General features: G+C 44.5%; 1 long non-coding RNA gene across 1 annotated transcript in view; it reads right to left on the reverse strand.

Annotated features, from left to right (window-relative positions):
• LOC150056273 (uncharacterized) overlaps positions 1-4,451 on the reverse strand; it is a 43,283-nt gene extending 38,832 nt beyond the window's left edge. The window contains exons 1-2 of the long non-coding RNA XR_016537306.1: positions 4,391-4,451; positions 3,662-3,783 (exon numbers count right to left, since the gene is read on the reverse strand). This is a non-coding gene — a long non-coding RNA (uncharacterized LOC150056273). The remainder of the gene's footprint in view (positions 1-3,661; positions 3,784-4,390) is intronic.
• Positions 4,452-26,231: the final 21,780 nt, after the last annotated feature.

The raw sequence follows: 26,231 nt of genomic DNA on the forward strand, positions 1-26,231 counted from the left end.
CAATGGAATGTGGCATGATTTTCAGGAAGATACTAGGCTCCCAAGGCAATAGGAGAGGTAGGGATGCAGGCCAGCAGAGCGGCCACCCTCTCCCATGGGGCCTTGATCGGATAGGGGCCCACAAGGGGCACCGGGGCAACTGGACCAGGTCAGTGGCCAGAGGAAATCTTCCCAGGACAGGTCCAGGCACCCTTGAAGACAACTGGACCGGGGCACGCACAGGGATAATGCCACAAGGGCCAGGGGAGAAACAAGGGCCAAGGTAAAGGCCAGGAATCTGAAAAGAGGAAGGTTTGCTGAATCGCAAGGCCAGAGGTTGGTCGGGACAAATGGGCAGGGGAAGGGACTTGAAATGAGTCCAGAAATAAGGCCGCAATTCTGGGGATGGGGCTAGGGCTGGGATTGGGCTGGGGCTGGGGCAGGGGCAGGGGCAGGGGCAGGGGCAGGGGCAGGGGCTGGGCCTGGGGCAAGGGCTGGGGCTGGGGTTGGGGCTGGGGCTGGGGCTGGGCAGGGGCTGGGGCTGGGCAGGGGCTGGGGCTGGGCAGGGGCTGGGGTTGTGGCATTAGAGAAGGCTCAGCAAGGAGCCAGATCAGGAGCCATCACACCACAGTTGGAAGTCCTAGGAGACAATGCAATGTGGCATGATTTCAGGAAGATACTAGGCTCCCGAGGCAATGGGAGAGGTAGGGATGCAGGCCAGCAGAGCGGCCACCCTCTGCAATGGGGCCGTGATCGGATAGCTGCCCACAAGGGGCACCGGGACAACTGGATCAGGTCAGTGGCCGGAGGAAATCTTCCCAGGACAGGTCCAGGCACCCTTGAAGACAACTGGACCGGGGCACGCACAGGGATAATGCCACAAGGGCCAGGGGAGAAACAAGGGCCAAGGTAAAGGCCAGGAATCTGAAAAGAGGAAGGTTTGCTGAATCGCAAGGCCAGAGGCTGGTCGGGACAAATGGGCAGGGGAAGGGATTTGAAATGAGTCCAGAAATAAGGCCTCAAGTGTGGGGCTGGGCTGGGGTTGGGGCTGGGGCTGGGGCTAGGGCAGGGATTGGGCTGGGGCTGGGGCTGGGGCTGGGGCTAGGGCTGGGGCTGGGGCTAGGGCTGGGGCTGGGGCTGGGGCTGGGGCTGGGCAGGGGCTGGGGCTGGGGCTGGGCTGGGGCTGGGGCTGGGCAGGGGCTGGGGCTGGGCTGGGGCTGGGGCTGGGCAGGGGCTGGGGCTGGGGCCTTAGACAAGGCTCAAGCAAGGAGCCAGACCAGGAGCCATCACACCACAGTTGGAAGTCCTAGGAGACAATGGAATGTGGCGTGATTTTTAGGAAGATACTAGGCTCCCCAGGTAATGGGAGAGGTAGGGATGCAGGCCAGCAGAGCGGCCACCCTCTCCCATGGGGCCGAGATCGGATAGGTGCCCTCAAGGGGCCCTGGGCATTGGAATGGGGCATGAAGCCAGGGCATCCCGTGCGGGAGAGCAGAGTCCAGAGTCAAGAAACTGACCTGGCACGACTTGCGGCCAAGGGAGCAGGAGCAGCAGCAGCCAATCAGGCCAAGGGCAAGGGGGGACTAGAGCCGGTACCCCGCCCCCCGCCCCATCAAGGGGCAGGCATGGTCACCTGGCGGTGGTAGGGGCAAGGAGTCCAGGGATCTTGGCTGGAGCCGTGGACAGACAGTACAGGGAAAGGGCACACTGCAAAGGGCCATGCAAGGGCCAGGGCGTGAGCCAGCCTGAGGCGGGAGCCCAGCCAACCACCACAGAAGCGGTCAGCTCGTGTGCGCTGGGGTCCATGGGCACGGGATGAGGGCCAGTGCGTACACGGGTTGGAGCAAGGGAGAGCTCAAGGCCAGGAGGCTTTGGAAACAGAGCTCCAACAGGAAGCATTTCCAGGGTGTCCTTGCAGGCCCAGGGGGGCAGGCAGGCACTAGGAAGGGGCCTAGGTCAAGACCACGGCAAGCCTATCAGCAGGGCTGGCCACCTAGCCAGAGGTGTTCTGCCAAGCTTCGAAGACCACAGGTCGTCACCATGTCCAAGGTCACCTGGTACAGTGGATGCCCAAGCCCTTATAGGGATGGAGCCGCAGGGAAGCCTGCAGGGCTACAGCAGGAGGAGCTGGGAGCAGCAGCACCAAAGCAAGGGAGGGAGGGGAAGCAGGCAGCTTGGTGGGAGACCAAAGTACCAAGTGGGGTCTGTGGGAGAACAAAGCATACCAGGGCAGAAGAACAGAGAGGGAAGCTGGAAACGCAAGGGCCATGCAATCTCCCCAGGGTGGGGAGACCTGGCAGAAGAAGCCTGGACCTGCCCCAGGGGAGGGGATGGAAGGAAACCAAGGGCTGCAAGCTCATGAAGCCTCCAAGAAGATGGTGGCACCCTCAGGAACCCAGAAGCAAGGAAGGGGCTATGGGATGGGGATGGGGCAATGGGGGAGCAGGGGGAACAGGGGGAGCAGGGGGAGGTCTGCAGGACCAGCCCAAAGCCTAAGCAGAGAGGGGTAGGGAAGGAGAGAATCTGCAAGGGATGAGGGAAGGACGCCAAGGAAGGGGAGGCCTGCCCGCTGGCTATCACGTAGAGGACCCCACTGGGCCACAGAGGCCTGGGCTACAGGGCCAGGAGGACAGGGTGCCCTTTCGGGATGGGGCCCCGGTCCTCCAAAGCATCTGGATCCAGAGGGAAGCCAAGGCCTCCATATGGGACTAGAGCTGGTAACTCCCTCCCCTACATCATCGGTCAGGCATGGTCACCTGGCTGTTATATGGGCAAGGAGCCCATGGACCTTTCCTGGGGCAGTGGACAGTGCAGGGAAAGTGCACACAGCAAAGGGCCCTGCTAGGGCCATGCCTCCCCATCAAAAAAGTCATTCTTGGGGGTACCTCTGTCACTGTGTCTTTTTCTCTTTTCTAAGAAATATTTTTTGTGTAATAAAAATAATACATAATCAATTGCAGAAACTCTTAAGTGTTAAGTATCTCCCATTACATAACCAAGGCTGCCTTCTTAGTTTTCCTGTCAAAGAGTTTATATTGCAGGATCTCAAATTGTTTTTGCATGGTGTAAAGTTAAGAGTAGGGTGGGTGAATCCTAATGTCTGTAGAGGATGATTGGTTTATGTATATGAAGAAAGTATTTCAGGTAATTATATTGAGAATGCACCTGAGAAATCTTCACTATTGTCAGTTTTCCTTTAATCAAAATGTGGTTAGATAATTGGAGTTAAATTAAACTCTGCTTTTTTGTCATGTCTTAAAATCATTATTTATTTAAGAAAAGAATATCTGTTGATTTTTCTTTTACATCCTGGTAACTAATATCAATATACCTTTTTTAAAATTATGTAGCACATTTCTTTGAAATAGGGAAGGGAATGGGGGAAACAAGACGATTGTGGGGAAGGAAAGTGGGACAAAGACACTAGAAGAGCTATCAGGGTTTGTGAAATAATGCAATCATTATCTGATGAATGCAACATTAACCCTTGTATACATTAGCCCAACAATAAAATAAAATGTAAAAAAAAAGGTTGCTACAAGACACAGAGAGCATAATTTGTCTATACGTATAATCTCAGCTATTAATACAGGTAACAATTCTGCTAAACTTCTATACATTACAGGGTCATCCATAGGTTTACTAGTGTTGTGTACAAGGCTAAAATAGTGCAGGCACTTACCTTTCTTTGAGGAAATGTTGAATGGTGAAATTCACTGTTAGAGGAGCGATGAGTGTTGTCACGGTTCATTTGAAAGTTAATATATACCATTTCATCTATAGGATCATTCATCTCTTTAACAGCTGTAATTGTAATAATTGGCAAATAGTTTCAGCAATTTCAGCTTTCAGTCAACTATTCCTTCGCATAGTAGATAAAACTTAGCGCTTTTTTTTTTTCCGGTAGGATATGGGGCTTGAACTCATGTCCTGGTTGCTATCCCTGAGCTCTTCAGCTCAAGGGTACAGCCCTATACCTGGAGTCACAGTGCCACTTTGCTTTCTGGTGATTAATTGGAGGCAACAGTCTCATGGACTTTAGTGCCCACGCTCTGTTTAAAATATGATCCTCAGATCTTAGCCTCCTGAATGGTAGGAAGAGAAGAATGAGGCACTGTGCCAGGCTTATATATATTTTTTAAACACGAATAACATTAAGGCTCATTTTCGCTAAACCCATCATTCTTGTGAGAGAATACCATCTTAATAACTATAGAACTGGATGTAATTATTGTTTTACATTTCAAACATGTAAATACTGATTAGACAATGTAGTTATATACACTGCATATAGTATTTTAGGCTACTAATAAATATTGATGGCATAGTTAGGACCACTGGACTTTTTCCATTAAAATTAGAAACATGAATATAACCATGTGATGGGCTGGTATCATTAGGGGACACCTACTTGGTATGGTGTCTTCAGGAGCCTTGTATCCTGGAAGTCTAACATATGGGAAGCAAAAAAAATCAAACCTAGAAAAAAGTCAGTAACAATTAGCCATCATACCTCTTAAATTATAAGGTGGCCATTTAAAAGATATTGCCATTACTCATTTGCCACTTGAATTAAAACAGCCACTTTTGTTTTCTTTGTGAACCAGAGGAATCCCAGTGTCTCAGGATATATCTCAGTGGACAAGGAAAAGAAAAGACACCTCTTAACATTTGCCTATATCCCAAGGATTCAGACCTTAGACTGGCAAAAAACAATTATCTTAGTCATTTCCAATAACTTGACCTCAAAATGAAGCAATCACATTGTATCGATGCCTATGAGGGTCAGGTGGACAAAAGTAGTTGCTTTCCCATAAGCATGGCCAAGCACAGCTTCTGTTACTCCACCTACTCCAGATTTCTGAGACAATAGGATTCCCCCCATGTCCTTCAATCTGGTAGGAGATGAAAACTGAGCAATAGACCTGCATCTGTGGGTGGCCCTGAATTCCTACTCAATGAACCCTGACCATTGGGGCCCTCCATATAAGACTCCTATATTTCCTTTCAAATATGTCTCTATTGCACTCCAGGACACAAAACAAAACCTCAGATCTCTTATACACATTATGAGAAAAATGGTAATGATCATACAGAGAAATCGTTACAGTTTTTTTGGTTGGTCATGGAGCTTGAACTCAGGAAATGGGAGCTGTCCCTGAGCTCTCTTGCTCAAGGATAAGTCTATCGCGTTAAGCCACAGTACCACTCCAGGTTTTCTGGTGGTTAACTGAAGCCAAGCATCAGAGACTTTGCTGTTCAGTTAGGCTTTTTATGCCGTCCCTCAGATCTCAGTCCCATGAGTAGCTAGGCTTACAGGCATGAGCTACTGGTGCCTGGTTGACCTCCTTCCTTTCAAGATACCGGTACATTTACACATAAAACTTATGTAATTTAAATTGGTACAAGCCAGTTACCAAAAGCATAACATTTTTAACACAACCTTAACTAGAGAACTTGAACTCATTAATTTGATTTCCGAACACTTGGGTGATTTCCACGTTGTAACCCACTTATTTCCACATCAAGTCCTCCAGACAATGCTCTGCATCTTTTTACATCTTCTGCATTTTATCCTGATAGCCTTTTTATTCCTTAATCTTAACATCCCATCTCCATACTTTTTGATATCATTCCCAGGTAAAAGCACAATATAAAAGAAAAAGAAAAGCAACCCTCAAATATTTTGTATCTCTCTTACTTTTGGAGTCCCTTCCTCTAAATGGATAGTAACCCCAATCTGTTGTTGTAATTCTTTCCTGTTCGTATTAACTTAATATTGTAGGAGCAGGATATCCATTAAAGAGATGCAGCCAATAACAAGAGGATTTCTCCTGGGCCTTGATCAAACAAGAGTCGACACCCAAGAAATAAACTCTCCTTTGAAAACTGGTGGGCACCAAAGATAACCATAACAGATAAGAGGCCAAAATTTTCCCCAAAAGCTAGTCATGTCCTTCTCACAGACACAGTCAAGACTCAAGCAATAGAATGAAAGAACAAGTCATCTAAAATAGGACAAAAAAGACTTACTCCTGCAAGCCTGTTAGCTGTACCTGATAATGTAAATAAAAGGCAATGGTGAGACTCTTGCCTGTAATCCTTACTACTCAGGTGGTTGAAACGTAATGAAGTCAACCTGGATAGGAAAAGTAGTGAGCCTACTCACATCTCCAATAAACTACTCAGAAAATGCTGAGAGTAGTGGCCAAGTTGTAGAGCACTTTGGAAAAAAAATCTCAGGGACAGTGCCCAGGGTCTGAGTTCAAATCTCAGGACCAGCATACACACATATACATATACAAAACAATTAAAAAAGCACTGGTACTGATACCTGTGATTCCTAGCTACTTAGGAAACTAAGATGCAAGGACTATAATTCAAAGATAGCTCAAGCAGGAAAAGCTTTGAAAATAAGTAGGAAAAAAAAAAACAGAAGTAGAGGCGTGTCCTAAATGATACCAGCCTTGGGCAAAAGCTAAGGGATAGAATTTAGGCCCCTACCACAACGTGTCCCCACAAAAGCCAAGCCAAGGACCAAGCTCAAACTCTTAATACCTTACCACAAGAAAAACAAAAGAGGGCTGGGAGTTTGGCCTAGTAGTAGTGTACTTGTGTAGTATGCATGAAGACTCTGGGTTTTATATCTTGGTACCACATATATAGAAAAGCTTAATGTGGTGTTGTTCAGTGGTAGAGCCTTGAGGAAAACCTAAGGACATTGTTCAGGCCCTAATTTCAGTACTGACTGGAAGGGGGGAAAAAAAAGACAGAAAAAGGCCTTACAAGAGGGGCATAAACTGATTCCTGATACTACATACACATAAAGCGCATGTGCCCACATGCACCATGCACACACACACGTGTGCAGATACAGCAACACACACACACGCACACGCGCACGCATACGCACACGCGCGTGCGCACGCGCACACACACACACACACACACACACACACACACAGCCAAATAAGAGCAAGAGGCCTGAGTTCAAGCACCTATTTTTGCTACACCCAAAGGCAGGCATGTGAATACACACACAAAAAAACCTGGAGGGCAAAAGGCCCTGAGTTCAAGCCCTCATACTACCACCAGAAAAAAAGTAGCCAAATAAAGATTTGAATGCTTTGATAGGTTCTAGAACCTCATATTTTTTTTCTTTCTGTGATTGATCATGGGGCTTGAACTCTGGGCCTGGGCACTATCCCAGAGCTCTTCACTTCAAGGTTACCACCCTATCCCTGGGTCTAAGCATTGTCCCTGAGCTCTTTGACACAAGGTACCACACAACACCTTGAGCCACAGAAACACCTCTGGTTTTCTAGTGGTTAACTGGAGATAAGATACTCATGGACTTCAGTGCCCAGGCTGGCTTTGAATCTCAGTTCTCAGATCTCAGCTTCCTGAGTAGCTAGGATTACAGGGGGAGCCACCACACCCAGCTTCAATTTTTTTTTTTAAAAGCAAAACAGATAACAGCAAGAGGCCCTGTGTTCAATCCCCCAAGCACCAAAAATTAAAGCCAGGAAAGACTGCGAGATGCCTAAATGCAAGCCTCTATAACTCACCCACCAAAAGAATGGCAACTAAGAGTAGGCCTAAATTGAAGCCTCGCAACTTTACCACAAAAAAATAAAGACAGAAAAGGGATTGATACTACACTGTTGGTGAGAGTGTGAACTCATTCAACCAGTATGTAAAGCAATATGGCAATTTCTCAAAAGACTAAACATAGAGCTCCCCTATTACCCAGAAATTCCATTCCTTGACTTTTACCCAAATATCCAGAAACAAGGACAAACTAAGGCCACAAGCACAACGATGTTTACTGCAGCATAGCGAAAATATGAAACCAACCCAAATAGTTCAAGAAGATGTGGGTACTTATACACAATGGAATTCTATGCTACCATCAGAAAGAATGATATCATACCAATGTTTTTTTTATGTTTATTTTTATTGTTTTTTGCAAATCCTGGCCTTGAGCTCAGGGCCTGAATACTTTCCTTGGATTTTCTCAAGGCTAGAACTCTACCACTTGAACCACAGCACCACTTCTGGCTTTTTTCCCAGCCTTCGGTGCATGCTAGGCAAGCATTCTACCACTAGGCCTGACATGGTACCATTCTTAAGGAAATAGAAAGACTCAGAAAAAATCATATTAAGTGAAGTTAGCCAGACCCAAAGGAACATAGGTTCAATGGTTTCCCTCATTTGCAATAATTAGTAAACACATCTAGGACCCTCACAGCAGAGGATTACAATAGCTCAAAACCTAGGTACATAAGGTCATAAAGGATGAGACGAAATGAAATGAACTCTAGGATACAGAAACAAGAGCTTTATCTTATGTGATTGTTCTTAATGTACTATTTTACTTTTCTCTTATTTTTGCCCTTATGGTTAATCTCATATTGTTACTGTATCTGACTTTGTAACTGGGTATATATAAACATGCACACACATATATGCGTGCACACACACACATATTTAAAAATAAGAACGGGAAGAGGTAAAGACAAGATGACTGGAAGGGGGTGGGGGGAGGGAAAAGGGAACAAAAACAAGAGAAAGGATGTCAGTGTGTGAGAAGTAATACACCTACCTGATGAATGTAACTGTAACCCCAATATACAACAACCCCAACAATAAAAAATACAATATAAAAAGTAAAGACCAGGGAGTCAGAGCAAGAGGCTCTGAGTTCAAGCCCCAAGTGTGGCTTGGTGGTAGAATACTTGCCTAGCATTCAAGAAGTCCTTGGATTGATTCCTCCAAACCACATACACAGAAAAAGCTGGAAGTGGTTCTGTGGCTCCAGTGGCTGAGTGCTAGTATTGAACAAAGTGCTCAGAGCCAGTGCCCAGGCAGAGTTCAAGCTCCAGGACACGGGGGGGGGGGGGGGGGGGGAGGCGGGGAAACAAGGGTGTGAAGTCAAGCCACAGTAACTTAGTGCAAAAAATAAAGACAAGGAAGAAGCCCTCATTGAATTTGAATTTAATCAGCCATACCTCTACAAGTAAAAAATGATTTTAAGCCTTACTACTCATATACAAATAGTCATACACACAAATATACACATACAAATGTAGAAGACAGAAGAGCCCTGGGTTCAAGCCCTCAAACTAACAATACCAAAAAAATAACCAAGGGACTGGAGCACAGCCCAACTATGCTCCAAGAAGTGGTAGAGTGTTTGCCTAGCAGTCGCAAAGACCTGGTTGCTATTCCTCAATACCACACAGAAAAAGCTGGAAGTAGTGCTGTGGCTCAAGTGGTAGAGCTGTAGCCCAACAACAGTGCTCAGGCTCTGACTTCAAACCCCAGGGCTGAAAAAAAAAAAAAACCAAGAGGCTAATGTGTAAGTCCAAATACCTCAACCTCCCCCCCTCACATATACACACACATACACACACATACACACACACACACACACACACACACACACACACACACACACACACACACTAAGCCAGAGTGATAGGCCCTGAGTTGGAGGTCAACTCAAAAGCCAAACAAGGACAAAAGGCGTGACTGAGTTCTGGCATTCATAACTCCAACACACACAAGCAAAACAAAGCCAAACAAGAAGGAGAGCCTCTGAGTTCAAGTCCTAGTAACAACACACACACACACACACACACACACACACACACACACAAAGCTGGAGCTGGGCACAGTAGCTCACACCTATAATCCTAGCTACTCAAGAGGCTGAGATCTGAGGATCCTAGTTCAAAGTCAGCCCAGGCATTAAAGTTTGAGACTCTTATTTCTAATTAACCACCTGAAACCAGAAGTGATGCCATGGCTCAAGCAGTTAGGCAGTAGCCTTGAGCTGAAGAGCTCAGGGACAAGACCCAGGCCCAGAGTTCAAGTCCCTACAACCTACCAAAAAAATAGAAGTTCATATATCCTAGCACCTCAAAACAAAACAAAACCACCCAGACAAAGCAAGAGGCCTGGCCCAGAATGTGGCTTAGTGGTAGAGTACTTGCCTAGCATGCATGTAGCCCTGGGTTTTATTTCCCCAATACTATATAAACAAAAAAAAAAGCCAGTGTGGCACTGTGGCTCAAGTTGTAGAGTGCTAGTCTTAAGCACACAGAGGCTTAAGAACAGACTTCAGGCCCTAAGTTCAAGCCCCAGGACAGGCAAAAGAAAAAAAAAAAAAAAGAGGCCTGAGATCAAGCCCCAAACTCAGACTTCAAGCCTCTTAAGGATTACTCTGCACCCGTGCACACAAGAAAGCTGAAGGAAATCAAAAGACCCTCAGCTCAAGCTCATATTTGCATCACAAGAAAGCCAATAAAATTAGAGGCTGTCAGTTCATGCTCTAGTACCATATCACACACATACACAAAAACACAACAGAACAGCAAGACACTGAGTTCAATCCCTCTTCTGCCAAAAATTAAAGCTAGAAGCAAGAAGTCTAAGTTCAAGCCTCAGTAATATATGGCAGGTACTCACAAACATGCATCCACACATGTGCCAAGAACAAGAGGCCTAAATTTGAGACCTAGTAAAACACACACACACACAAAACCCCAAAAAAGTTAATGAAAAAAGCAAACACTAAGCCACATTGAGAGGCCCTGAGTTCTAGCCCCTGTATCTCACCACACACATAAAAAAATACTTGAGCAGAACTCAGGGAGCAGAGTGCATGCAGGAGCATAGCCACAGTACCTCACCATACTCCCCCTGCAATATCCCCCCTCTCTAAGCCAAGCAAGGACAAAAGGCCTAAGTACATGCCCTAATACCTCACCACACGCACAAAAAGTAAAAAAATTGAGGCCTGAGCTCCAGTGGAAGTAATTTGCCCGAACAACAAATGAACGAAGAGAAAGGTCCTGTCAGCTCAAGCACCCACACTAGCAACACAGAAATAAAACTGAAGCAAGAGGCATGGCTAAATACCTCACCACACACGCGAACACACACACAAATCTAAGCCAGATCAAGAGGCAGCACTTCACACACACACACACACACACACACAAAAACAGCTAAGCACCAGTGCCCTAAGCCCTTAATCTTAGCTACTCAGGATGTTGATATCTGAGCATCACAGTTCAAAGCCAGTCAGGAGAGTGTGGAACTCTTACTTCCACAAAAACTACAAAAAGAATAATAACAATAAAGCCAAAAGTTGGGCCAGGAGTTTGGCCTAGTAGTAGAGTGCTTGCCTAGCAGGCACGCAGACCCAGGTTCAATTCCTCAGTACCACATACATAGAAAAAAGAATGAAGTGGTGCTGTGGCTCAAGTGGTAGAGCTCTAGCTTAAGGACAGTGCTCAGGCCCTGAGTTCAAGCCCCAGGACCAGCAAAAAAAAAAAGCCAGAAGTGGAGTTATGGCTCAAGTCTTGGAGCATTAGTCTTGAGCAAAAGAAGCTTAAAGCACCCAGAGCCTGAGTTCAAGGGTCAGGCCTGGGGAAAAAAATGCTAAGTCACAGTGAGAAGCCCTGACTGAGTTTAAGCATCAATACTGGACCTCGGCTCACCTCAACTCAGCCTCCATTACTGCACCTCATTTAACCCAGCCCAAAACAGCTAACTGAACTCAGAGGCCAAGTTTAACCCCATTAGTAGCTCACTTGTGAGAACTTCAGAGGCTGAGTTCAAGCCTCAGTACCTCACAGCACACACAAAAAGTAAAAAACTGAGAGGCCTTAGCTGGAGGTTAAGTAACTTGCCCCAAAAATAGGGAGAGAAAGGTTCTATGAGCTCAAGCACCCACATTAGCACTAGCACTACAGGGAGGAAAAAACAAAACAAAACAAAAAACCAAAGGACGAGGCATGACTAAATACCTCACCACACACACACACACACACACACACACACACACACACACACACACACACACACACACACACACAAGGCTAAGCCAGAGCAAGGGGCATCACTTCACCACCTACCCAAAGCCAGGCACTAGTGCCTTGCACCTGCAATTCTAGCTACTCAAGTGGTTGATATCTGAGTATCACAGTTCGAAGCCAGTCAGGGAAGTGAACTCTGAGACTGTTAGCCCCACAAAAACTACAAAATGAACAACAAAAAAGCCAGAAGTTGAGTTATGGATCAAATGGTAGTGCATTAGTCTTGAACAAAAGAAGCTCAGACAAAGCAACCAGAGCCTGACTTCAAAGGCCAGGCATGGGAAAAACAAACAAACAAAACCCAAAGTGCTAAGCCACAGTGAGAGACCCTGAGTGCTAGTCCCAATCTCATAACATGCTTAGGGCAAGCACTTGAGCAGAGGTGGGGGGGGGGAACAAGTGTGCCAGAGGACATGACAAGACATACCACCACCCTCCAAACACAACCAAAGAAGCCCTGAGTTAAAGCATCAATACTGGTCCTCAGTTCACCTCAGCCTCCATTACTGCACCTACCTCCACCCAAAACAGCTAAATGAACCCCAAGGCCAAGTTTAAACCCCATTAGTAGCTCACTTGTGAGCACACCAGAGGCTCTGAGTTGAAGCCTCAGTAGCTCACAACACATAAAACTCACATACATAGCCAAACAAGGCCAAAAGGCCTAAATACAAGCCCCAATATCTCACCACACACACAAGAAGTAAAAAACTGAGGTCTTAGCTGGAGCCTAACTAACTTGCCCCAATAACAAAGAGAGAAAGGTCCTCTAAGCTCAAGCACCCACACTAGCACTAGCACCAGCACCACGGGGAGGGGGGAAAAAAAAACAAAGCAAGAGGCATGGTCAAATACCTCACCACACACACACACACACACACACAGACACACACACACACACACACACACACACACAAAAGCTAAACTAGAGCAGGAGGCAGCACTTTACACCCCCTCTCCCCTCCCTCCAAAGCCAGGCACTAATGCCTTGCACAGGGAATGCTAGCTACTCAGGAGGCTGATATCTGCCTATCACAGTTCAAAGCCAGTGGGGAAGCGGAGTCTGTGAGACTCTCACCTCCACAAAAACTACAAAAAGAACAAAAAAGCCAGAAGTTTGAGGCCAGGAGGGCTACCCCAGTATCTCATAACTTGCCTAAGGAAAGTGCATGCGAGGATGAGGTGAGGGGGGGGCGCATGCAGGACAAGAAACTACCACCTGCCCCCTCCTCCAAATACACAACCAAGAAAGCCCTCACTGAGTTTAAGCATCAATACTGGGCCTTGGCTAGCCTCAGCCTCCATTACTGAACCCAAAGGCTACGTTTAACCCCATTAGTAGCTCACTGGTGAGCAGCCGGAGGCTCTGAGTTGAAGCGTCAGTGCCTCAGTACCTCACAACACACATACACACTCACACCAAAGCAAGTTCAAAAGGCATAACTACAAGCCCCAACACCAGATCACAAACACACAAAAGTCAAAAACTGAGAGGCCTGAGCTCCAGCTCAAGTAACTTGCCCCAATAACAAAGAGAAAGGCGCTATTAGCACAAGCACCACAGGAAAAAACCAAAGCAAGAGGTCTGACTACACGTACACAAGAGACCTCACCACACAGGCACACACACACACTCACACAAGCTAAACCACAATGAGGGTGCAATTCACCATACTCACACGTGCACGCACAAAGGTCTGATTTCGAGCCCCAATACTTCACACACAAAAAAGCCCAGGAAGGCCAGGAGTTTACCCTACTGGTAGAGTGCTTGCCTAGAATGTACAATGACCCCGGTTCACTTCCTCAGTAGCACAAACAGAAAAAAAAAGCCAGAAATGGTGCTGTGGCTCAAGTGGTAGAGCTCTAGCCTTGAGAAAAGCCCAAGGACGGTGCTCAGGCCCTGAGTTCAAGACCCAGGACTGGGGGAAAAAAAAAGCAGGAACCCCTGAGTTTCCACAGCCAGACTGCCTGCCTTGGACACCCTGCCCACCACCAGACCCTTCCTCCCCCAAATAGTGCTAACCAAGAGCTGGAAGCCTAGGGTTCCTTGTGCTCACTTGTGAGGCAACACACACTAGGCCCAACAAAAGCAAGAGGCTTGGAGTTCAATTCCCAGTAACTCACCACAAAAAAAAACAAAACAACAACAAAAAAACCCATACACACATATACTAGCAAGAGGCCTCAAGTTCAGGCCCCACTACAAACAATGCCTTATTTGCAACTAGTTTCTACCTGCTTCACCAGCTGAGTTCAACTCCCAGTGCCTCAACCTTTCCCCTTAAGAATGCATCCCCTCCAAAAACTCCAAAAAAGAGGCAACGAAGAGATACTTTGAGTTCAAGCCCCAGCAACTCAGAAAAAAAGAAAAAAAAAAACACACAAGAGCAAGAGGCCTCTAGTTCAGGCCCCACTACAAAGGCAGACCAAGAGCGCACACTACAAAAGCCAAGGAAAAGCCACTAGTTGAGTTCAAGCTGTCTGCAATAAAGTGCTAAAAATGGGAGAAAAATGGCAAATACTTGGCAAAAAGAGAGTAAAAGACTAGTTTTTCACTTACCCCCCTGAAGACAGTAGATGAATCCCCACAGACAAAATTTCTTGCGGTTGTTCTGGAGGACAAGAAGTGGGTCTTCTCCAAGGGCCTTCACCACGTGGCTTGGTCTCCTCAGGTCTCCGCTCTAGTGGCGCCAACTCTTGGGGCTACCTATAAATAGGCTGTGCTCTGATTGGATGGTCCCTAGCACATTTAGGCTGGTAGGTAGGTAACAGCATTCTGATTGGTTAGTTGCTCACCAGCTCTGCCCCGCCCCCCCAAGCTCCACCCCAAGGGTGGAAGAAAGGTTATGAAATCTAGATGTTTCTAGAAGGCGACAGAGTCAAGGCATTACTAACAATGCATTATTTGCACCTAGTTTCAACCTGCTTCACCAGTTCTGAGTTCAACTCCCACTACCCCAACCTTTCCCCCTAGGAATGCATTACTCCAAAAAAGAAACAAAAAACAGGCAACAAAGAGAGACTTTGAGTTCAAGCCCCAGTAACTCATCACAAAAAAAAAGAAAAGAAGAAACACAAGAGCAAGAGGCCTCTAGTTCAGGCCCCACTACAAAGGCAGACCAAGAGCGCACACTACAAAAGCCAAAGAAAAGCCACTAGTTGAGTTCAAGCTGTCTGGAATAAAGTGCTAAAAATGGGAGAAAAATGGCAAATACTTGGCAAAAAGAGAGTAAAAGACCAGTTTTTCACTTACCCCCCTGAAGACTGTAGAAGAATCCCCACAGACAAAATTTCTTGCAGTTGTTCTGGAGGACAAGAAGTGGGTCTTCTCCAAGGGCCTTCACCACGTGGCTTGGTCTCCTCAGGTCTCCGCTCTAGTGGCGCCAACTCTTGGGGCTACCTATAAATAGGCTGTGCTCTGATTGGATGGTCCCTAGCACATTAAGGCTAGTAGGTAGGTAACAGCATTCTGATTGGTTAGTTGCTCACCAGCTCTGCCCTGCCCCCCCAAGCTCCACCCCAAGGGTGAAAGAAAGGTTATGAAATCTAGATGTTTCTAGAAGGGGACAGAGTCAAGGCATTACTAACAATGCATTATTTGCAACTAGTTTCAACCTGCTTCACCAGCTCTGAGTTCAACTCCCACTACCCCAACCTTTCCCCCTAAGAATGCATTGCTCCAAAAAAACGGAGACTTTGAGTTCAAGCCCCAGTAACTCATCACAAAAAAAGAAAAGAAAAAACACAAGAGCAAGAGGCCTCTAGTTCAGGCCCCACTACCAAGGCCGCCCAAGGGGGCACACTACAAAAGCCAAAGAAGGGCCACAAGTTGAGTTCAAGCCTCCACATTGTCTGGCAAAAAGAGCTAAAACTGAAGACAAAATGGCAAATACTTGGTAAAAAGAGAACAAAAGACTAGTTTCTCACTTACTGCCCTGAAGACTGTGGATGAATCCCTACAGACAGAATTTCTTGTGGTTGGTCTGGGAGACTAGGCCCAAATGACGCTTTAGGCCCGGTGGCCTCACCGGTAAGGCTGAGGCCAGAAGTGGGTCTTCTCCAATGGCCTTCACCACGTGGCTTGGTCTCCTCAGGTCTCTGCTCTAATGGCTCCCATTCTTGGGGCTACCTACAATCTAATCTGAGCTCTGATTGGATGGCCCATGGCACATCTAGGCTTCTACCAGCCTAGGTAACAGCATTCTGATTGGTCAGTTGCTCACCAGTTCTGCCCCCACCCCCAGCTCACTCCACTGTGGAGGAAAGGTTATGAAACCTAGATGTTTCTAGAGGGGGACAGAGTATAGAGGTTAGTAACAAGTCCTTATTGACACCAGGTTTCAACCTGCTTGGAGTTCAATTCTCAAGTTCCTCAAGACTTTCCTCCGAAAAATGCACCCACTCCATAAAACAAAAACAACCAACAAAAGGAGACTTTGAGTTCAAACCCCAGTAACTCACCACAAAACAAAACAAACCCCACAAGAGCAAGAGGCCTCTAGTCATGCCCCACTACCAAGGCAGCCCCAAGGGTACACACTACAAAGCCAAAGAAGAGACACTAGTTGAGTTCAAGCCTCCATACTGTTTGGCAGAAAGAGCTAAAACTGAGGGAAAACTGGAACATACTTGGCAAAAAGAGAGCAAAAGAGTAGTTTTTCACTTACCCCCCTGCAGACTGTGGATGAAGCCCCACAGAAAATTTCTTGCTGTTGGTCTGGGAGCCTAGGCCCAAATGACCCTTTAGGCCCAGTGGCCTTACTAGTAAGGCTGAGGCCGGAAGTGGGCTGTCTCCAAGGGCCTTCACCTCATGGCTTCTTCTCCTCAAGTAGTGGCACCAAATCTTGGAGCTAACTACCACCTAGGCTGCGCTCTGATTGGATGGCCCCCAGCACATCTAGGCTTCTACTAGCCTAGGTAACAGCATTCTGATTGGTCAGTTGCTCACCAGTTCTGTCCCGCCCCACCCCACCAAGGCCCGCCCCAAAGGTGGAGGAAAAGGTTATGAAATCTAAATGTTTCTTGAGGGGCACAGAGTCAAGAGGTTAGTAACAATAACTTGTTTGCACCCAGTTCCAACCTGCTTCACCAGCTCTGAGTTCAACTCCCAGTACCTCAACCTTCCCCCTAAGAATGCACCCCCTCCAAAAAAAACAGAAAACAGCCAACAAACGGAGACTTTGAGTTCAAGCCCCAGTAACTCATCACAAAAAATAAAGAAAAGAAAAAACACAACAGCAAGAGGTCTCTAGTTCAGGCCCCACTACCAAGGCCGCCCAAGGGGGCACACTACAAAAGCCAAAGAAGGGCCACAAGTTGAGTTCAAGCCTCCACATTGTCTGGCAGAAAGAGCTAAAACTGAAGACAAAATGGCAAATACTTGGTAAAAAGAGAGCAAAAGACTAGTTTCTCACTTACTGCCCTGAAGACTGTGGATGAATCCCTACAGACAGAATTTCTTGTGGTTGGTCTGGGAGACTAGGCCCAAATGACGCTTTAGGCCCGGTGGCCTCACCGGTAAGGCTGAGGCCAGAAGTGGGTCTTCTCCAATGACCTTCACCTCGTGGCTTGGTCTCCTCAGGTCTCTGCTCTAATGGCTCCCATTCTTGGGGCTACCTACAATCTAATCTGAGCTCTGATTGGATGGCCCGTAGCATATCTACACTGGTAGGTAGGTACCAGCATTCTGATTGGTCAGTTGCTCACCAGTTCTGCATTGCCCCTCAAGCTCTCCCCAGGGTGGAGGAAAGGTCATGAAATCTAATTGTTTCTTGAGGGTGGCTGAGTCAAGAGGTTACTAACAATGCCTTATTTGTACCTGGTTTCAACAGGCTTCACCTTGATGCAGACCCCCATGGCCTTAGGTCAAAACTAAGTTACAATTTCAATTTGAATCCAGGAATTCAAACTCCAGGAAAGCATGGTGGAAGTAGCCACAGGCAAAAGTTCCTCTACTGAGGAAAAAAATCTTGGGAGAAAAACAAGAAAAAAGAATTAAAAGAAATGCAAACGTAAAAGACTCTCCTGTCTTAAAATGGCAAAAATTTAGGGACTAACCCACCCTAGCATTGCACATTAGGCCCAGTAATTTAGCAAGTGTGTCTCCACCAATGAAACTCACTTCCAAAAGTATATCACGGATTTTCCTTTAATAATAGCCAAATTTTGTGAATAATGAAACATCTGACTTCACCTAGTTGGGACACTAAATTAAAACAAAATTTCAGTATCTTATAAACAAGATTATTATCGGTTGGCAGGGGAGACAATAGAGAGGTCATCACCAAGTACAACTGTTCAATCCTGAAGTGAGGGCTTCCCTTCCATAGCCTCATCCGATTATAATCAATCTCCCAAAGCTCCAGTGAAATCAAAACTAGCCTGGACATGAAAATCTGCGAGACTTAACATCAAGGCCAGAGCCTCTGGCCTTCAATGAAAATGCTAACAGATAGCCTTGAGTTCAAGACCAGTACTATCAGGAAAGAGGGAGAGAGAGAAGGAAGAGAAGGGGCCTAGAGTTAAAGTGCTCACCTAGCACACTTGAAGCCCTCACCTAGCACACACAAAACCATGGGTTCAATTCATTAGTACCACATACACACATAAAGCCAGAATGGCGCTGTGGCTCAAGTGGCAGAGCACTAGCCTTGAACAAAACTGTCAGTACAAGCCCCAGGACTGGCAAAAAAAAAAAAAAAGAAAGAAAGAAAGAAAGTAGGAAGGGACAGAGGCACTAAAGAAGAATCAAAGATGACACATTCTATATTTAGTGGAAACTCAAGAAGATACTCTGAAGCCATTCATCATTGTCAAAGACATAAGCTTTTACACACCCTGGTTCTTTTTCCTTAACTATTAAGTTTGTTCTTATAACTCCACTGGAAGTCCCTATTATCTTTTCTCTTGCTTCTTTTTTTCCATGTGTGCGTGTGTGTGTGTGTGTGTGTGTGTGTGTGTGTGTGTGTGAAAAATAGAAAGAGAGAGACAGAAAGACAGAGACAGAGACAGAGAGACAGAGAGACAGAGAGAGACAGAGACAGAGAGATGGAGGGAGATAATACTGGGCTTGAACTCATCAAAGACTTGGACTCCAATAACAAGTTCATGCTTGTAATATGAGCTACTCAGGAGGCTATCTGAGGGTACCAGTTTGAAGCTAGCCTTGTCAAAAAAATCCAAGAGATTTATCAAAAGTTAATCACCAAAAAGATGGAGGCAGAGCTGTTGCTTAGTGGTACAGCATTAGCCTTTAGCAAAAATGTTTAGGTACAATGCCCAGTCCTTGAGTTCAAGCTCCACCAAAAAAAGAAAAAGAAAAAGAAAAAGAAAAAAAAGTTATTGTCACTACTACCATATTTTGTTGCCAGCAGCCTTGGATAATTCTAACACTAGTAACTACAGAGTAAGATTTCCAATTCTCTAATGATGCAAAACCCCTTTGAAAGCTGGGGAGTTGCCCTAGTGATAGAATACTTGCTTAGTAGGTTCGATTCATTGGTACAACATACATAGAAAAGCCAGAAGTGGTGCTGTGGCTCAAGTGGTAGAGCATCAGCCTTGAGAAAAGGCTTTCCTGAGCCTTGGGCTCAGGCCCTAAGTTCAAGCCCCAGGACTGGGGGGGAAAAAACCCTGGACACTGCGGGGCCTTGTAAATGCATTGTCAGGGAGAATCTCATAAGCCTTTTTATTTATTTATTTTTGTGAGTCAAGGGACTTGAACTTGGCCTGGGTGCCGTCCCTGAGCTCTTCACTCTACCCTTGAACCAAGCTCCATTTCCCGTTTTCTAGAGGTTAATTGGAGATAAGAGTCTTAGGTCCTTTTGTGCCCTGGCTGGCTTTGAACCTTGATCCTCAGATCTCAGCCTCCTGAGTAGCTAGGATTACAGGTGTGAACCACCATGCACGATCCTTGCTCTTTTGACACTCTAATTCCTGACCAACTCTATCTCCTAGGTTACTATTTTGAACAATGTTCTAGCTAACATTTGTATTTTCTGAGGCACCATCTCCTAAATTTTGAAAAGAGAAATCTTCAGAAGACTCTCCATAATGCTAACTTGCAAGAATAAATAAACACATTTAAACTAGACACTAATGGCTCATGCCTGTAATCTTGGCCGGTCAGAAGGCTGAGATCTGAGAATCTAGGTTTGAAGCCAGCCCAGGCAGGAAAATCCCTGGGACACTTATCTCCAATTAACCACCTGAAAACCGGAGGTGACACTATGACATAAAATAGTAGAGCACTAGCCTTGAGCAGCAAAGTTTAGGGACAGTGCCTAGAGCCTTAGTTCAGGCCCTACAACTGACCAGAAATAAAACGTTTAAAAATAGCAGGGTGCAGAAGTGATGGTGTGGCTCATGTGGTAGAGCGCTAGCCTTGAGAAAGCCCAAGGACTGTGCTCAGGCCCTGAGTTCAAGCCCCAGGTCTGGCAAAAAAAAATTAAGATCATTTTGGGTTGGGAGTTTGGCCTAGTAGTTGTAGAGAGCTTGCCTAGCATGCACAAAGACCAGGGTTTGATGCTTCAGTACCACAGATAAGAAAGAGCTGAAAGTGATGCTGTGGCTCAAGGGGTAGAGCTTGAGAAAACAGCCCTGAATTTAAGCCTCAGGCAGGACTGGCAAAAAAATAATATAGAAAGGTGCTGATGGATCACACCTGTAATCTTAGATACTGATGAGGATCTAATGATGGCAGTTCGAAGCCACCCTGGGCAGAAAAGTCCCCATGAGACTCTCCCATTAGCCTCTGAAAAAACTAGAAGTAGCAGGGCACAGTGGCTCATGCCTGTAATCCTAGCTACTCAGAAGGATCACAATTCAAAGCCAGCCCTGGCACTAAAGTCCATGAGACTCTTATTTCCAATTGATCTTTAGAAAATGGGAAGTGATGCTGTGGATCAAGGAGTAGGGTGGTTGCCTGAAGAGCTCAGGGACAATGTCCAGCCCCAGGGGTAGGGCAGTAGCCTTGAGGTGAATTGTTCAAGGACAGCTCCCAGGCCCAGAGTTCAAGCCCTACAATCAACAGAAAAACAAAACAAAACAAAACAAAAACCTAGAAGTGGTGCTTTGGCTTGTAGTGGATAGTAGCCTTAAGCAAAAGATCAGATTTTAAGCTCCACAAATGACAAAGATTTAAACTAAGGGACAGTATCATTGCCCTAAGTTCAGCACAATAAAATAAATAACTAAATAAATGCACAAGAGAAATAATAAATAGGATATTGTGATTACTCCCAAGCTCAGCCAGAAAGTTTTGAAGTTGAGTTCCTAAACACATGACTGGTACTGCAAAATATGTGAGATGTGCTAGGGATTCCATCAGTAGTGATGGTATAATTATCTTAATTCAAACCCTGATTTCTTTTAAAGATAGAAAAATAACAAAATTTGACATTTATAACCTTCCATTAGCAAGTAAACGAAGAAAAGGTAAATAATAAAATAATTCAAAATATTTGACAAGCTATTTGTCTTCTATACTGTAAGGACTTGTTTTTGAAATTCCAAAATATGTAAATTGCTCTTTTAAAGATGGGCCTGAAATACTCTTAAGGTTAAATCTAAAAGATTGTGAATAAATTGACAGCTAAATGAGAGGAAAAACACTGAGATTGTTTGTACTTAATGTTAAAAGTAAATACATGTTCTTCTGAGGATTCTGTTGTATTTCTATCTCAGTCAAAGATAATAAAAGCAAATGCTAAGATTTTCTATCAGTGACAAAGTTTCAATAAGCATAATTTATAAAGCATGGTAAAAATAAACAAGATACCTGAAAAGTAATGTTCAAAACACTAAAACATAATGGCTTTTTCATTTAGTTCAGTTCCAATTAAAAAGCTGCTAATCTTTAAAAGTTTCACCTATCCAACTGAACAAGTTTCATGGTGTTCTGAATTATTTTAGATTATATTTTAATTGTGCTGGTACTGGAGCTTGAACTCAGGGCTTCCCATTACCTTTTTTTTTCTATAATCTTACTCTACTCATTGAGCCATATCTCCACTAGTGGCTTTTTGCAGCTTAGTTGGAATAATAGTCTTATAGATTTGTCTGCCTAGAATGGCTTTGAACCATAATTCTCAGATCCCAGCCTCCTGAGTACCTAGGGTTACTGGTGTAAGCTACCAGAGCATAGTTTTAAATTGTTTATTCTGGAACTATTTGGGGAAAAGGTAACATTACATATTCACTTCCAGACAACTTAATGTTATCAAGCACTGCTGGATTTATTTTTCTTTCTCTCTTTCTTTCTTTCTTTCTTTTTTCTCAGTGGTGTGACTTAAAACTCAAGGCCTGGGTAAGGTCCCTGAACTCATTTGATCAAGGTTAGTGCTCTATAAATATATGAGCCATAGTACCATTCCTGCTTTTCTGGTGCTTAATTAGCAAAAAAAAAAGTCTCATAGAGTTTCCTGCCTAGGGTGACTTGGAGCTATGACCCTCAGATCTTATCCTCCTGAGTAGCATAAGCCACCAGTGCCCCACTGGAAATTATATTTATAGGCACTGATATGGACAATAGTTCTTAGATATAGTACACATTTGTGGACACACAGACATCTGAAAACAAGCACAAAGTGACTAATGACACCTTCATGAACTCATCTGAAGGACCTCTGTCAATCTGAGAAAATTATCATGCAAATCAGAGGAATTCTTTTTTTTTTTTGAACATGGACTCAGTTTATTGGCAAATGAAGAAAAGTTCTTAAATTGTTATAAAAATAATACAAAATCAGCATGTTGCAAACTTTTATTTAACTTATCACCACTATACCTCATAGGATGAAAAAGCTGATTGAAGGATTATATAGAAATTAAGATTTATAAATGAAAAAATAAATTTGAAACTTGAAATACATTAATCAGCACATTAATATCCTACAGAGAAATAAAATGGTAGGCTTTGAGATTTACTTTTTTTTTTTTTTGCCAGTCCTGGGCTTGAGCACAGAGCCTGAGTACTGTCGTTGGACTTTCTCAAGAGTATAGCTCTACCACTTGCGTCTCAGCACCACTTCCAGCTTTTTTCTTTTTTTCTTTTCTTTTCTTTTTTTTTTGGTGTGTGTGATAGTTACTGTTTTTTATTTGGCATATTTTTGAAACAATCAGACCTGAATATTGCAGCACTATTTACCATAGCAAAGATATGGAACCAATCCAGATGTCCCTCAGTTGATGAGTAGATCAACAAGATGTGGTATTTATACACAAATAGAATTCTATGCTGCTGTCGGAAAGAACGACATCTCCCCATTTGTAAGGAAATGGAAAAACTTAGAAAAAAATCATATTAAGTGAAGTAAGCCAGACTCAAAGGAACATGGGCTCAATGGTTTCTCTCATTTGTCATAATCAGTAGAAACCTTGGACTCTTCTGGCAGAGATTTGCAATAGTGCAAAACCTAGATACATAAGGCCATACAGTATGATGTAGAAACAAAAGCCATATTATGAGTGATTGTTGTCCTTAACATACTATGTTATCTCTCATCTCTTTTGCTGTCCCTTGGTTATCTCATATTGTTACAGTATTTCACTTTGTTATCTGATATATTGATATATGCGTATTTTGTTATTTGAAATTGGATAGGAAAGGGGGGAAAACAAGATGAGGGAGGGTAGGGGGGGGAGGGAAATGGGGACCAAGACATGAGAAAGGGTATCATCTCTAAAAGGTCCATCTCTAAAAAGTTGAACAGTTTAAAAACTTGCTGTCCATGGCTCTACCCTGTCATCAGAAACACACATACTTGAGCATGCCCACGCACGCAGGCGCGTGCATACACACACACACACACACACACACACACACACACACACACACACACACACAATGGGACTTGAACTTGGTGTTGTCCCTTGGAGTTTTTGCTCAAGGCTTCTGCTTTATCACTTTGAGTCAAAGATCCACTTCCAGTTTTTAGGTGGTTAGTTGGAGATAAAAGTTTCACAGCCCTTCCTGTCTGGGTTAGCTTCCAACCATGACCTCAGTAAATAGGATTACAGATGTAAGCCACCAGTGCCCAATGTTTTAAAACATATGCATAGATTTATACATAATATATATTTAAGTTATTATTACTATTATCATTATTATTTTGGTGTCAGTACTGAGGCTACAATTGTGGACCAGTGCACTGTCCCTTACCTTTTTGCTCAAGACTAGAGGTCTTCCTGTTTAGTTGCAACTCTATTTTTGGCTTGTCAGTATTTAACTGGAGATAAGACTTTGATGGAATTTTCCATGCTGGCTTAGAACATATATCCTCAGATCCCATCCTCCTAAATAGCTGTAATTACAGGCATTGGCCACATATGTCAAGCTAGAAACAACTATTAACACTTGCCTTTTTTTTTTTTATTAAAAGCCCAACTACTGGGCCAGGAGTTTGGCGTAGGGGTAGAGTGCTTGCCTAGCATGCACAAAGACCCAGGTTCGATTTCTCGGTACCACATGCATAGAAAAAAGCTGGAAGTACTGCTGAGGCTCAAGTGGTAGAGCACTAGCCTTGAGAAAGTCCAAGGACAGTGCTCAGGCCCTGAGTTCAAGTCCAGGGATGGCAAAAAAAAGCCCAACTATTAATATAATCAGGGACATATTCAATATCTTTAGAAATCTTCTACACTTACCACATACAACGCTATGGATATTTTCTGCCAAAAGACTCTAAGTATCACCCTTGCTCACCAAGGTGATTTCTTTTTGCCAGTCCTGGGGCTTGAACTCAGGGCCTGAACACTGTCCTTGCGCTTCCTCAAACCTAGTGCTCTGCCACTTGAGCCACAGCACCACTTTGGGCTTTTTTCTATGTATGTGATACTGAGAAATCCAGCCCAGGTCTTGTTGCATGCCAGGCAAGCACTCTACCACTAGGCCAGACTCCTGGCCCATGATTTTTAATCTGTACACAAAACATTTGAACTTCAAAGGAGGTTTATCAAGTGTTTTTGTTTCTGTTTTTGCCAGTCCTAGATCTTGAACTCTGGGCCTTGGTGAAATCCTGGGGCTCCTTTTGCTCAATGCTAGCATTCTATCACTTAAACCACAGTGTTATTTCTGGCTTTTACTGTGGTTAATTGGAGACAAGAGTCTCATCAACTTTCATACCCTGGCTGACTTTGAACTGCAATCCTCACATCTTAGCTTGAAATACAGCATGAGCCACCAGTGTCCGACTTATCAAGTGTCACTTTTTTTGGTACTATCGCATAATTTGGGGCGTACTATTTTACTTTTTTGTTGTTGTTGTTGTTGGTCCTGGGGCTTGAACTTAGGGCCTAGGCACTGTCCCTGAGCTCCTTTGCTTAAGGCTGGTGCTCTACCACTTTGAACCACAGCATAAGAGTCTCATGGGGATTTTTTTTTTCCCAGGCTGGCTTCAAACCATGATCATCAGACCTCAGCCTCCCAAATAGTTAGGATAACAGGCATGAGATACTAGCACAGGGCTTATTTTATTTTTAATAGACAAACAGACATAATCCTCTAAAATATCAGATTAACAGCTGGAACAGAAGAAAAAAGACTGACAGTGACAATACTGACAAGATATTTGCAATTGTGCTTTATTCTATGAATAAATAGACAATGAACATAACTACACAATTTCCTAATATTTGCTCTCCACTGCAAAGTAAAGGTGACTAAATATTCCTCCTATTTATTTCCAAGAAACTTCCAAATACTTTATGACTAAGATTTTTTTTAAACTCTCAAGAAGTGCCACTTGGATCAATTATTTTTTTTTTATTTCAAACTCTTTTTGTTGTTGTTGTTGAAAGTCTGAACAGACAATAAAATAGGGATTTTGAGAGCAAAGCCCACTGGCATAAAGGCCAGCAAGAGAAGGACATTTAGTAGGAAAAATAAGAACAACTGCAATCCCACCAAAATAAACCTGATAATTGGCAAAGGAACTCATTGGCACTTCTACCTAGGCCATGCTTGCTAGCTGGACCAGAGGAATCACCACAGCCAAATAGCTGCAGGAAATCAATTCAGAGATGAAAATAGCTCTGGAAACTTTTCTGGGTTTCCTAGGTCAAAATTTTGGTTCCCAGCAAGTCCCCTTTCAAAGGTGTTGGGACCTAGTATGAAAATCCATATCTTTAGGGGAAAAATCTGGAGGCCAGAAGGGAGCTATTCATGGCTTGGGAGAAGATTTACAAACAATGCAGGAAAGGGGCCTGGTGTCAAGGGACTAGAAGAAGATGCCTCTGGCTGGAGGCAGAACCAGCTAACTACATGTTTACTCAACTGGTGAATTTAGTTGAATTGTATTGGTGAAGTACAATAGTTGAGACTCAAAGATTCTGGGCCAGTGCTGAAGGCCCAAGGCAATAACCAGG

The sequence above is a fragment of the Megascapheus bottae genome, chromosome 12 (assembly GCF_031878675.1).
Source record: "Megascapheus bottae isolate mThoBot1 chromosome 12, mThoBot2.hap1, whole genome shotgun sequence".
NCBI classification, from domain to species: domain Eukaryota; kingdom Metazoa; phylum Chordata; class Mammalia; order Rodentia; family Geomyidae; genus Megascapheus; species Megascapheus bottae.